The sequence below is a fragment of the Nipponia nippon genome, unplaced genomic scaffold (assembly GCF_047370975.1).
Source record: "Nipponia nippon isolate SJK-2023a ecotype South Korea unplaced genomic scaffold, ASM4737097v1 scaffold_14, whole genome shotgun sequence".
NCBI lineage: Eukaryota > Metazoa > Chordata > Aves > Pelecaniformes > Threskiornithidae > Nipponia > Nipponia nippon.
Window position 1 is genome coordinate 3,442,362 of NW_028262330.1, and position 15,266 is coordinate 3,457,627.

The 15,266-nt window shown below is 38.4% G+C and overlaps 1 protein-coding gene across 4 annotated transcripts in view; it reads right to left on the reverse strand.

The window, feature by feature from the left end:
- Positions 1-15,266, reverse strand: part of CA10 (carbonic anhydrase 10 (inactive)) — a 207,011-nt gene that overhangs the window by 105,455 nt on the left and 86,290 nt on the right. The window lies entirely within an intron of this gene.

Below are 15,266 nucleotides of genomic sequence, written 5' to 3' on the forward strand. Positions count from 1 at the left end.
CTCCCCTATTTAGCCATAATTTTAGTGATTTGGGATTTGGCCTAGTTAAACTTAACAGGACACAATGGATAAAGATATTAAAGGATAGATTTGTGTTTCACTACTGCTGGTGCAAATCCAGAATTATACTGGATTTATATTTATCTGAGACAAGAATGTAATGTACACAGGGGTTTTTTTTACAACACTATTGGAATGTTTTTGTATGCATAAATGAGTAAATATTAGATTCCATAAAACACATTGCTCTTGTAGAAATGATTAAAGGACAAGATGAAAGAAAAAAAACCTTGGTCAACAACTACTACTTGGAATTGGTATCCAGATTTTTTCCTGACGATCGCTTCATCTGATGAATTCTGTTTTACAGCATATAGCTTCAATCGAAGCCAGTTACCAAACTTCTATTATCCCTTTCATATTGTCCTTTCATAGAAGATACTGCCTCAAGGTCTAATTTATAAATGAGAAAGACTATGCTGTAATTCTCAGCAATAAACAGCAAAAATGTTGTCTTTGTGAACCACTGCAAAATATGAAACATTCTTTCCTTAGACTGTAAGTTTTCTTCCATTCATATTCATAGAAAATTACAGTCTTCCATGAGGGTTATTGACCCATGACTTATTTTTCTGTCATACAGTTTGTGCCAGCAGTTAACTATAGTATCACTTAAGTGTCTAACTTGCACAAATAGCCATGATGATATCTAACTACTACTACGGTGCCAGTAAGTTGAGTCTGAAAAGTTGCAAGTGCAGTTTTATTCACTGCATTTGATAGGAAGTCCCACGGAAGCCTGCAAGAGTTTATCAAATGGCCCTCTGAAAAAGAGACTCATCACATTTTAAAGAAAATACTCTCGATGATCATATGGTTTAGTAAATTATAATGACTAAAAAGCGCTGTTCAGTTTTAGATAACTCATCATTACAAAAGCAGTACTATTTGTGTAACAGAGATTCCCTAGCATTAAAAATGTCGTCCCTTATAATACTCCTGCTTCTAACCTCCTCCTTAAAGCGGCTAAATGTTTCAGCCTCAAGCATTCTTGTTAGGAAAACTTTGAAGGGCTGGGGAAAGTACAGGTGAAAAGAGAAAAAAAACAACGAAAAAAACAAATCATGAAACAGAGACAAAGGGAGTAGCAGCAAGAGCAAAAAACGGAGCTGGGAATAAAGGGGGCCTCTTGTGGGGTGGGGCGAGGAGGAAAGGACTGTTATCAAGAACCTCCATAGCAATTGGAAGAAAGACATTTTGCTGCTTTTATCCCAAGCAATTACACTGGAACTATCTCCTGTTACACTGTATGTGACACAATGAAAGCCAGCCACGCTATTAAAAATGAGAAGGGAAGATCTATTTGGTGAAATGAAGGCAGCACTACAAAACTTCCCAGTCCTCGCAAGACAAGGCAAAGAAAAGCTTTTATTTAGTGTTGTGGCTTGTTGAGCACAGCTTCTCTTTGTGACGTGTTGCCGTGCTCACAATAAACAGCTTTTGGGGTTTTCAAATGCCTCAGCTTTGCTTCAGTGTGTTTAATCACCTGCGAAAGCTGTTTATTGCCTTGTATACTTCCCCCATCATGAACATTATCCTTTATGTATAAGGCTTTATGGCGAGTCTAAGCAGGCCAAATGATGCAAGGGTACAAGGCACTATCAAAGCTGTGTACAAGCGCAGATGAAATAAATCCATATGAGGACTACAGACCATGAAAGTAGAAAGATAAGCTACAGTAATGCAGCGCAATGATTTCACAGGCACTCTGCTTATCCTTTAAAATGCACCCTTGTTTGTGGAGAGCCACACTGGCAATCTCATACGCAACTATGAAAGAAAGATGTATGCATTCAAAGAAAATTATGAGGGATCATGATAGACAGAGCCAGGAAGGCTAATAAAGGGCATTTGTGTGTACTTTACTCTGAAGGCTTCAGCTACCGTGCTTTAAAACAGCTGCAAACGTAATAAGAAAAGCAGAACACTGAGAAAATGTGATATTACATAGAGCGCTTTCTTCATCAATAGAGAAGGACTACCTACCCTTGTAAAGAACCTTTTCTAAAAGGATATCAAGACCAGGAACAATAAATCAAAGGCTTTTTAATATAGAAGAGTAGTTTTTCCTCCCGCGACGGGCAGAGATAGAAAGATTGTTGAATTCAATTCAAATATCTTTAAAGTTTTTTTGCAGGTATTTTTACCTTGGTCAAGAACATAATAATATTAAGGCTGCAACTGTTGCTACTGAGTTTGATAACAAAGATACAAAAAGGTGGCCGGCGTAACATCAAACAAAGCAGTGACAGTGACACACCTCTCCATCTCAAAAAAAGTCTAGCCTCACTAGAATTCCTGACTTCTGTGTGGCCATTTTTTACAGAGAAGATGGAAAAAACCCAGCGTATTAAAAAATGGAAAGATAAAGCTGACATAAATTGTATACTGGAGGCAAAAGCATTGGGCCAAATACCCTTCCTTGTCTTTAATGTCTTGAAATATTTCCACACAGAAGGCATTTTACAGCTACTGACAAGAAGTTTGCCAATTCTTACTCACTAGAAATTATAAATTTACTGCTTCTCTGTGTGGTTTTTAAAAATTTTATTTTCCTTTTATTTAGGACTCTGGCTGTTAAGTGACTTTTTCATGCCAGGAAAATTCTAACTTCTATCTTATTTTTTAACCAGGCTTTTGTTACATTTTGTGTATTTCTCAAATCTTTTGCTCTAATACATTAAATTACTGTATTCAACTCAGTAATCATTTTTTAATTTCCTGTGACTTCTCAAGCCCACACTCATGAGTTCTACTGTAGAAACCTAGATTCAATAGTTAAAACCTATAGTTTCACTATGTTACGCTCTTTTTTATGCGTTAAGCTATTTTCTATTTCAAATGCGTTTGGCAAAATCAGTTTTTTTTACTCCCTAGCAGTCTTTATATTACTTAACATAGCCACCAATTCCTCGACTAGAACCAAATATTGCTTGCTGTCCCCTTCCAAATAGTTTCCTTTGATTGCCAAAAGTAACTCCACTGAATGCAATGAGATTCTATGTTGAAGTAAATTAAGGAAAATGTGGTTAATGGAAAAAGATTAACATTTAGGCCAATGAGGTGTGTTGGATCCTAAACTTCAAAAGGTCATGAAGAAACGCAAACCTATACAAAAAAGACTCCAAAAAGTTCTGAATTAAAAGTTGCTTGCAAACATCCACAGGCCAGAATAAAAATCCTGCTGGCTTCTGTAGAATCAGTGGTGCTTCAGGAATTCAGGCAGAGAGAAAGCAAAAGGACTAAATCTTGCTATTTCGAGTAAAGATCTCACCACAGATTCTTTGTAGAAAAATGATGAAACATTTTGTAGGTTGGTAGGGCTCCTTGAGAAAACATAATTTGGACAATCGTGGCATAAAAGACCTAATAATTTCAATGTGCTATTGACTTTTAGGGAGGCAGCACAAATATCAGTGTCTAATTCTGGTTCTTCACCTACATCAACTGACTTGGACTTCAAAATTAAATAGTGCCACCTCAGTCAGTAAGAGCCAAAGCCGTGAACCTTGTAATACATGTTTATGTTGTGCAAAGTTGCAAAAATAATGAAATAATCTTGTTTTTTTAAGAAAAAAAATATTTTAAGTATATTCAATGCAATTTCACTCTACGTATAAGATGATCAGTTGAATTACTAAGCTAAAAATGATGACATTTGAAGCAAGTCGTGTTGTAGATGCTAAATAACTGGTGTAACTGCAAAGTCAGTAAGGATTTCCATAAATTCCAACCTATTATGAAAAAAATATATTTCTAGTGAGCGCTTTACCCGTTCATCTCATGAAATTCACTGAAAATTTGTCTAGCTCCCTTTCATTTACAATGCATTTTGTCTGAGGTGTCAAAGACAGTCTGAACTGTTTTATATTCAAGAAATAAGGGGAAAATTAATTTCATTAAACTGCAGGCATCTAAAAGCTAGATTTTCCTTACCAAGACAAGCAGGCATTTCCTCAGGCTATTCTTAGATGCCTGTGTTAAAGCAGAGGAATGCTAGTTAATGTTTGTGGAGAGAAGTTAGGATTAAAACAGCCAGAATCTGTTTAACAGACAGACTCAAAGCAATGTGGGTTGACAGAGCTTTCTGGAGGTTTCTAGTCCAATCTCCTGCTCCAAGTGGCACTACTGTCAGTCCTGCAGAAAGCAATCCACGGCTTCATCCAGCTAAGTCCTTCTCATGGATTTTGTGTTGAAAAGGATAAAGAGGGTGTACCGTGCACATACTCCATATTCAGAGATGTCTCACTGCCTTCAGTTTAACACAGGATAGTTCTTACCTTTTTCCTGTGCCTTTTGCATGCATTTGTGAAAGTATTGCATAGATGCACACACACCTACATGCAGGAAGATGCTGAATTTTTCATTGTGGTTAATGAAATCCCTTAAGCAGCCACAAGTCCTTTGCCCAGTCACTGACTCATCTCTGTCCTGAAGCCACCAAAAAGCAGGACCAGTGGCAATTCCATTTTACCAAAACTAACTGGGATTGTAATGTACCCACAAGACTCAACTCATATATTACAACTAAGTGACAACTTTCGGTCACAACCGACCTACTTCAGATGGAAAAGTTTCTTCCCGCACTTTTAAATCCATCAGCAGTAAATGTTGAAAAGCTAACCAACAAGTGCTTAGCTAATCTCTACTTGTTGGCTAGCTATACAGAACTTCCTCTCCTTTCTTAGACGTAATACTGGTAATGGCATATTTGTTACTGTATCTTGCTAGCAAATGAATTAAATTTACCACTTAACCAAGCATGAAATTATGTTTTCAATTCATAATAATAATTCAATAAAAGCTGTATAAGCTGGAAACAATTACATATCTCAGTGAAGAATCCAGTATCACCAAAGGTGTCCATTTTAGTCATTAAATAAAGCGTGATTGCCCATCTATAGTGCATCAAGACAGAAAGCTGATAGCCCAGTTAGCTTCAATGAGCCAACAGAGGATGCAGGTAGTAAAGCTTATTGATTGGGCTCAAAATACCATAAAAAGCTAATGAAATGTAACTTTCATTTTGCAAAAAATTGCAAAATATATCTCTTTAATGCTTTGTGGACTCTTGCTACCATGGCAGATCTTGAGATGAGAACTATCCTTCTCATTCTGGAATTGCTGTTCCAGTTTCCTTCTTGTTTGCAGCCAGTTTCTGTCTGCTCTAATTGGGTGCTGGTCCTCGTGCTCTCTGCAGTAGTATCATTCTTTTTCATAACATTTGATGTGCAGAACTCCTCTCTCTGTCTTCTCATGCTATTAAAAAATTATTGCAGTCAGACTAACAGTAATATTTATAAAGTTTGTTGTAATAATTTGACAGACTCCATATTTCATCTAGCACAGCTGTTTTATTCTCCCATTTCGTACACCAGATGCTGTAATACTGTTCCTAATTTATGCATGGAGCGTTCAGTTAAAGGCTGCTGCATACTTCCACACCATGCAGCACCAGCTTACAGCTCAACAGCACAGCGCTCGCTCTCCAGTAATCACCTCCATGCTGCTCACAGGAAAACGGGAGTCCCAAATCTTCTGAAGATAACAGATGGTACCTGGCAGAGGCAGGAAGAAAAGTTAAAGTGCTGGCATCCATTTCGCTCCTCCCTGTAGTTCCTCTTTTTAGGAATCTCTTCAGTATATAGTTCACTGCACATCCTTTCACTCATGTGATTAGTTACGCAGGGCACAACGGTGCACTAAAAAAGGACAAACCTTACTAGGCAAAGGATTTTAGATGTTGAAATGGATATGTGGTTTTACAGCTAGAGGGCTTCCAGGAAAAGACAAGTCTAAGTGGAAGCAAGGATATGAGCAAAATCCATCGGCCAAAATAATACTTAATCCTTTCAATGAGATAATCAGAGAGCCCAGAACTAGCTAAGGAAAGAGGCCAGATTGAGAACACCTCATTATCAACAGCATTATCAGAAATCTGGAGATGAAACAGGTTTTTACCCAAAGAATGATGGAGATACAAGTGAAATACTCCCTGACGTGTGGTCATTTCTGGGTTCTTATCTAGTGCCTTGTAGAGGTTTTCATTAGCACAGCCTTCAATGAAGAAACATATTTTGGAGTTTGTGGTGAAGAATATACTCACAACTGTATTTCTGATTTTATCTTTTTTGCTTAGTTTGTAGGGGATGAGGGGTAATTGTTAGCAGTCCAGGCAGCAGTATGTACAACATGGTAGTCATCGAGACTGAAGGATTGGTCCTTTCATGAGGATTTTATGCCTTCGCTTGCAGAGGTGAGCATTCATCATGAAACTGGTCTAAGACTTCTTCCTGCTAAACAGTTTCTCCTCTTCCCTTGCACTGTTTTGGGAGAGTAGGAACAGGAGGTGATAAAGCAGCTGGACACATATAAACATCTTGGTGATATTTGCAGTGATATTCTAAGGGGAACTGAGTAAACCTTCAACTTCAAACAGCATTTAAAGAACATGGCATTTGGAAAAATATCAGTCCATTCAAATACCCTGAGCTTTTCAGGCAGTAGTTTCCCCCAAACCAGGGAGATGAATGCAGAGATGCCCACCATGGCTGTGTGAGCTCCAGACCAGCTGTGTAGTGCCAACTCAGATACCCTGTTTTCATAATTTAAGCTGATACCTCTGCTTGTCCTTCTCTGAGCCAGCTTCGGTACTTCTGAGCAGATTCTCTTGTAGTGCACCTTTGGCCGGTGAGGCTTACCACATAGCTGTAAGAGGATTTTAGCTGTGACCTTGCCCAGTGTAAGCAGAGCAGTCCTTACACGTGTCCTTGCATTGCGGTTTGTAATGGTTCTCAGAAGTCTTTGTGATGCTTAGCTCCCTAACTTGAATTTTTCACAATAGTAAGAAAACAGCATACCATTTATGTTCAAATGCTGCTGGATCTTCTAAACGAAGTTTTTCGAAAAGAATGAAAACTGCTTGGGTGAGACACTCCTTGGGTACATTGTTAAGGTTTTTATCCAAGCAATGTTACATTCTTACTAGTTTATTAATTTTATTTTGCTTATGATGTTGAGTTCTCAGTGCTGTACTCCCTGAAAGATATTGAAAATGATACATTTCTGCTGGAGAAAACAGCAGCCAAACACTGACATGCAAAACGGTGATGTTCACAGCAGCAATCTACAGGATATGCAATTTCTTTCTTTAATATACATCTACCCGTGAAATTCCCCATTTGTTACCTAAGTCCTTAGCTTTGATAGCTCCTGCCTTCACAGACACACTGCTTGCAATCAGATGCCTATGACAAAAGATACTGCAAATAATTCATTCTAATAGTAACAAACTGGTTGTTGACCTGTTTCCTACTTTCCCTGCCCTAACTCCAGTACCTGCTGGCCAGTTTCATCCAACTTTGACAAAGAAGAAGATATCTCAGTGTTTTGTGAAAATTGGGTAGAAGAAAGGACAAAACCAATTTTGTACTGAGGTACAGGCAGGTAAAACTCAGGTATTATAGACTGCTCTTAGCAGCAGTCAACTGGGCAATCAGCAGGTGCATTTGCAGGCTGGCTGGCACAAAGGAACTTGGAAATAGCCACGGCGTTTTCTGCCTTTGCCTTCTAATGGAGGGGATCTGTGGAGTAGTGGGGAAGTGATAATGGGGGACAGAGGCTATAAAGAAGCTAAAACGAGATTCTGTAGGAAACCAGGCTGCATTATTTCTTCTGTTTGTGGAACACTGTGTTAACAGAAGATTTGTCACTAAGACGCCTCCCAGAAGGTCAAACAAGATAGGAAAATCATTTCCAACCAATATGTAGCTACCTCAAGGACTGAGGACATTTGGGTGACGACAAATGAGTAAGTTGATGGCACAAAACTTTGCATGATAATAGAGGACCATTCCATCCAAAATTTGATCATAGATGCTGGCATACATCCCTGTGCTTCCAAATAATATCCTTCTGTAAATATATATATAAAAAAGGAGTGTGGTGTAAGCACTATAAAAAGGCTGGATGCAACATGCATCTGGTCATGGGTAGACAGTGGCTTACTTGGATTGAGAAGATTTCAAATAGACAAGACAAAGTGCAAAAGTTTTAAGCCTAAAGTTGAGATTTAGAGGCATGGATTTACTGTTGGGTGGCTAATGAATCCGAGAATCTCTCCAAGATCACTGCCTTCTGTCCATGCCAAATCCATCTCGGTAGGGAGGTTCTGGGTGCAGAGTTTCTCTCTCCAGTGTTCAAATCTGCCCCTGGGCAACATCATCAAACCAGGAGACTTGTTTAATGGTGTTTGTGTGCTTCTAATGGAGCAATACCTGGTAAATAGCCCCATACGTGCCGAACAAGGAGTTACATCCCAATCCATCTTCAGGCTACCGAAACCGTGGCAAAAGCCTGTTGTTTTTAGTAACACACTGAAAGAAAAGATCATGAATGTGTATTTGCATCAAAAGCTTAAGTCACTCAAAAGTAGCTATTAATGTCCATCACCTAAATAATATGCTTTACAAATCTAAAAACAAAAATACATTTATTTGGAAGGGCTGTGATGATATCAAAAGGACATTTGTGTGAATAAAATTATTCACATTTTAATCCTTTTTTTTTTTTCCAAAGGCTTCTTTGCACAGTATATTTGAACACTGTTTTGGGTAGAGGTCTTAAATAGTCCTAGATGAAATAGGACTACATGAAATAGTTAAGGCTAACTACTTAGTTAAGGCAAAGTATCTTCAAAGGAGGTTTTAAGTGCCACCTCAGCACAGCTGTGCTGCCCTTGGCATAGCCCTGGAAGATGCTGTGATTTAAAGTCATATCTGCGATGTATTTCTTTGCACTGTTTGTGTGGCAGGGAATGGAGGACAGCAGAACGCGAGTGCCGGGATTTAATACTCTCAGTAGCAAATTCTGATGTTGATATGCTGCCTCCAGCTGCTGGCTGGGGCACAGAAGAAAGGATATGGGACTAGAGGGTATACCCCTTCTTTTGTACTGCACATCCAAAGAAAGTAAAGAAACACAATTTGTCCTTATTAACCCTTGCCTGCTCTTCTTCCCCTTCCTCCTCATCCCCGATATATACCTCAAATGTTTCTGTGTGGCAGCATGCCATATAAGTTAGTGTATTCTATGCAACATCCTCTTCTGCTGAACAGCTTCCCTGAGACAGGTGGCACCGAGTTGTTAAAATAAATAAGACTGCAGTATGCAGTACATTTTTTTTCCTGAGCAGTATGTCACCGGTTAGAGATTAGCACTAGTTATATTTATACGATGTACGTTTTCACCTTGATCCCAAAAGTGGCTTTGAGATAGTCAAACCTTGTGAATTCATAACACTGAAATGAAGAGTCATCTTTCTTGAAAAAACAGAATTATCTTTCAATAGTCACTTCAGATGCTCCAACTGCCTTTGTGAAACAACCCCTCGGGGTGTATCAGCACCCATATGAACTCTCCTCAGATGGTTTTAAGCTGTGATGCAAGTTACACAGATTTAAGCTCAAGATAACTTTACTGAAGCCATCCCTTCACCTATTCACAGCATTATTCGGAGCTGGAGCTGGTGCAACAGAGACAAAACAAAAATTCCAAAAATCAACAGTTTATTGGCTTTCCTTACAAATTATGCTGTTTCTTCAGACTGATGCTTTAATCATATGTCTTACAGTGTGTTTTCGGATTCTGAAAAATTCTGGAAAATAGACTGCAGAAGAAACCTTATATGTTCATTCGCCTTTATTTAACTGCTGAAATGATGAATGATAGGATGCAGCTTTAGAAAAAGGAGGTAAGCTGAGAGTCTCATACACATACACACAAAGGCATACATGCAAAGACGCTTATTTTTCCTATAAGACAAATGTTCTAAATTTGTTTCTAAACAGACAGGAAAGATGAACTGGATGCTAGAGAAGACTCATGAAAATGGGACTGTTATGTATTTGGCATTTTCTACTGATGTATCAAGATCCTACATTTTTTTTTCTATTCTTCTATGCAAGTTTACAAAAGGAAATGTTTCTTTATTTTAATAATCTTCTTCATATTTGCCAATTAAAACAGACTCCCCAATGATTTTTGGTAGTCAAGTTTAACTTCATTCTCTTTTTTTGGTTTGAAAGCTAAAATTTCCATTGTCAGATCTACATGGATAGTTTGGCAGTGTTTCTTGTTCAGGGACACAAGCAATAACCTGATAAAGAAGCTGGAGGTAAAACTGTTCAGTTATAATTGCTTTCAGTCGAAAGTTAGGTAAAACAGACAATAGTTACAGATTCAGACACAGAGGGCTACCACACATCTAAGCAATACTACTATGAGCTATGATTTTCTGTCACTTTCTGCACAGGAACAAGATATCCCAAATAAAAGAAGGGTACATGCAAAAGGATTATTTTCTCTTTTCTTGCAAGGCCTGCAACCCCCTGTAATATACACTGTCCCTTACATTAAGAACAGTTTCTTACCCCCAATTTACGTACATTTTCCTCCTCTGCTCCAGAATCATCTACTGATGGTTTTCCTCAGCCTGTTGAGTGACACGCAGCTTAAATACCCCCACGGCTTTACCATCCAGATCCCAGTTTGATGAGGAGCTGCTGATCCACAGATTTGGTTTTGATTATTAGATACAGTTCATTGACCACTGCTTCAGTTTTTTCCCTTAAGCTCCTTTCTAGCATCTAATCCTAAAATACATAGTTTAATTCTCCTATCTATAAGCAAACCGTGCCTGCTCCAAACTTCAACAATCAGCAGTTAACAGTACTAGGAGGAAAAACAATGAACTTGCACTTCTCTGTAACACCAAACTGCTACTCAGAATTCCGAATGGCACATTTGACTGCCACAGCAATTTGTATTTCACCCTGGCAGCAGTGTTATTTATCCCCATCTTTTCTAGCTTACAGCAGAATTGACATGTGTCTATTATAAAGTACCTCCTCCAGCTGCAAGACAGGCAGAAATCCCTGCCAAATATATGGTGATTTCTTGATTACATTCAGTGTAAAACAATACAGGGAAATGTGAGTAAGAGAACTCTTATCTGTCGTGCTGGAGACACAAAACCAAAAAAAAGTTTCACAAGCACGAGACTTGCAATTATTTTGTGCTTAACGCTCCAGCCACAAAGCAGGTTTACTTAACCTTAACTTTCTTAACTTTTCTGTGAATGAACTGATGATAAGTCAATGTGGATCTTAGTTTATTTCCTGATTGTTTTCACTTATTTGGGGTTGCTGCAACCCAACGACAAACCAGTCTCCAGTCCATAGCTTTAACCGTTTTGGATGAAAGTGAGAGTTACGTAAAAAAAGGAAGAAAACCTTTTCCCCAGGTTCCTCAATGGCCGCGTCCGATTCCACTTCATCAGGAACCGGGTATCTTACAGCCCACACTTCGCAGCTGCCACCAGCAGGCCACAAGCAATCACCATGCCTGTTGGCTGCATAACTGTTTGGAAAGCTGGCTTAGTACCTTACTCCCACAAACACATCATCAGCCAAAATATATCTCCTGCCTAGACGGGCAGCAGACACCTAACATACATTATAAAGTCTCCTCTCTCCACGTATAAACCGGTTTCCGAATCTACACTCTATTACAGAATTCCAGAGCAATTTGTAAATCATCTTCAGGAAAAATAGCTTGGATGTAAATACATACTTGATGGTTGCAGGATATAAAGGCTGATCGGCTAACAGTCGGTCTTGCCACCACGTCAGTTGGTGAAGAACCAAAACCACAGTCACCATACTGTTAGAAGCACTATTTATTACGCAATATACTCTGCCAGCTAGGAAGGTGCAAAGCTCAATGTTTGAACTCACATAGGAGAATAAACTAATACTGAAACAAAAAGAACTGAAGAAGAATTATTTTGAACTGTTGATAAATAATTATTTATTGATCAGTTCAAAATAATTTCAAGCTGGGCTTACATTGATTACAAAGAGAAAAAAGAAAATCTGTCTTGGATGCTGTGTAAATTCTTCTTCATGTTTAAGAAACTGTTGCAATGCTGTTTTTAAACACAGGTAATGTTAGCTCCTATAGCTATGTAGCTATTTAAAGTTCTGCATATGTCACCTTCCTAAAGGACTGATAACTTCCCATAACAGGTACCTAACATTTGCTTTCTGAGAAGAAAAAGAAAAGAAGTCTCCAAAATACATAACCAGTTATCACAAAAACCTGCTTTACAAATTGCAGCCTTTTGCCATTGCACTGAGAGCACGAAAGTGTAAAATGTTGAGGCCAGGATTTACCAGGAGGAGAGGTATGTGGATTCTCATTAGTTCATTAGGTTGGCATAGCAAGTGTTTTGCCTCAGATGAACTGGTGGCAGCTGAACAATAACGTTATATATGCTAACATCTTCCCCAGATATCTTGACTTTGATAATATGATTCAACTTCTGTATACAAAATGACATGGAACATCCCCATCCATTACAGCAGGCTCTCAGTAAAAAACATTTCTTTGATATTGTGCCAAAAATACCCGATTTCAAGAAAATATTATCATATTTTACTACGTTTCAATATGTCATACATTTATTATTTTATGTTTGTAACAAAAAAAAGCAAAGAATGAATCATCCTTCTGATGATTCAGGACCAGGAAATGTCTTTTAACAATTCTAAAATCCAAAATTATATTCCATTTAAAGCATACGGTGTTAGGAGACTTGCACACCTTTACTATGACAGCAGTATCAGTGTGAGTGAAAAAAAATCTTCAGCCTTTTCATATCAGTGGTTATAGCCCCAAGTACGGAATCAAGTACAAAGGCAAGATATATGTTACTTTTACTTCTGCAAGGCTAGAAATAAATATCTAGGTTTATAAATAGACCTAAGTCCAGGTTGAAATAAATCCAAATAAGATACCATCAAAACAATGCACGACATATATTAGAAGATAGAAAAAGGGCATTTAGAGCAAAGTCGGTGCTTTTGAAAATTCCTTTGAATATATCAAACTATTTAGTAGTTGGAGGCCAGCTGCTGCTCCAAGCTTTTTTTGAAGCTACATCATTAGGAACTGAAAACAGGAAAGCAACTTATTGAAATAAACAACTGAGGAGGGAAAAAAGAAAGCAACAGTCAAGACCTTTGGCTAGTATCAGTTAGCCCAGCTTCAATAATATCACAGACTCTTTAACCTTCTAATGGATCTACTGCCCAATGTCCGTAACAGCAGATCCCCTTGATGCTTCAAATAACATCCCACTGAATGCGTTTCCAGGGTTAGCACACCCACCTTTCAAGGATACCAGGGGTTGCTTTTAATTACTACACAACTGCAGCTGAGATACCATTTAACATACAATTAGAAAGGCACTGCTGCCAAAATGAGAGCATACCCTCAGCTCTAAACCAGGGTACAGCATAGCTTGTGGAGTAAGCCTGCTGAGTCACTTCTTGCCAAATCTGGGATCTCCTAGTTTCCCATGGCAGACAAGTGAGCTTGTTTTATGACACTAGACGAGATTAAATGTCAAGCAGAGTAGTTATACTGGAGAAAAAAAACCGCCTTGATACTATGAAGAAGCTGTAGAAATGCATTCTTGTGCCCATTCAGGACTCCTTTACAATTTCAGTGGTGCTCCACTGTCACAGCCACCCAGAAATTTAGAACACACCAAGATGCACATCTGAGTCCCCAAACATTTCAAACTGATTCAATCTCAAAAAAGTAATGAGGGAACAGAAGTCCCAGTACAGAGACAGATCTAGACGTTGAATATATGTTTTTCCCTATATATGGTCTCCTAACAGCAAAGTTTGCAAGTACCTCTGAAATAATACTTACCATTTTTTCCTGTCCTAAAGTCAATGACGAGGACAAATAAACAAGTTACTTTAACCTGCTGGTTTCATTTTATGTCCACTTACTAACACATCTGAGAACATGCAATACTGTAGAAGTATTAGAAATGTTAAACAATTATTTAAGCAGGAATACTATATTTCATTTTTTATTCATTAAAGTTTTTGATGTTTGCATCAGACTTTTGACTTTCTAAAGGCACTCTAAATCAAAACATCATATTATTAAGCCCTCTAAAAATTCATCACAAATCAGTTTAGAGATGACATTGATGTCTTATTGCTATCCATTCCTCCTGGACTATTTCTAACAATTCATTTTTTATATTCCTGCAGTGCTGAAATATGGTTCACACCAGTATCTGTCCTTTTAGTAATCACCAAAGCAAAGCTTGGCAGTTGTCATATATTGCACTCTTGAGAAAAATGCTAGTAATACTCTGAATTGATTGAACAGCATGGAATCAGAACTAGCTGGCACAGAAACCATTTAACTGATTTCAATTCATAAATCTCTTTTCTCTTATCCTATTTTAGTTTAGAAACTGCTAAATATCACCATTATCTCGTGATGCATAGAATGAACCAATTATTTATAAAGATATTAATTTAAATAATACGTGATTGCATTCATTAATGTCCCATATGAGAAGGCAGACTTATGGATCTTACTGAGTAACTTTCATTTATGCACACTGAGCTAGGAATGTGTATAACAGCCCTTGGCCAGCAGAGATCGATTTGTTTATTTCCCCAGAGGTCAACATCAGGTACAAGGGCCCTCCTTGTCTTAACAATAAAGTGATTTTAAACAGAACTTCACCCGCTTTAAACCACTATTTAAGTCCTTGAGCATGACCTAAAATGATTAGTAACACATGGCTTCACTTACATGACCAGGTTTAATTAACTGGCAGGGATGCACTCAGTGTCTAAAGCAAATGCTGATATTTAACACGTTTTTAAGAGAAAAAAAATAAGTATGGCCAAGAACTGTAGTTCAGTCTTAAAGAATCTTGGAAATCGGGCTCTTGAAATTAAGTCCACAGAGAATAAGGCGATCAAAGGCAGATGGGCTACAGGTTAAGTCAGGGGACAAATTCTGGGGGACCAAAGGCAGAGCTCCTGCAGAAGAGAGGCTGCCAGCACTGGTGAATGGAGGAAGAAATCCCAGCAGAGGACTAGCTCAGTGGGAAGTGAGGTGGTTTGTTCATCCACCGCTATCATCCATGACAGTCCGGAAATCCCTGCGTGGGAGACCGAAACCCCTGGTGCTTGCTGCCTGAATGTCACTAGACTATACGGGCTCGTCAGTGAAGTTATGCTGTTGTCCTGTTGCCGATTGCCTTGGTGCTTATGCGAATCCAAAGACAAAAAGCAGAGAAAGTAAAATGGTGTTTTTCTTTG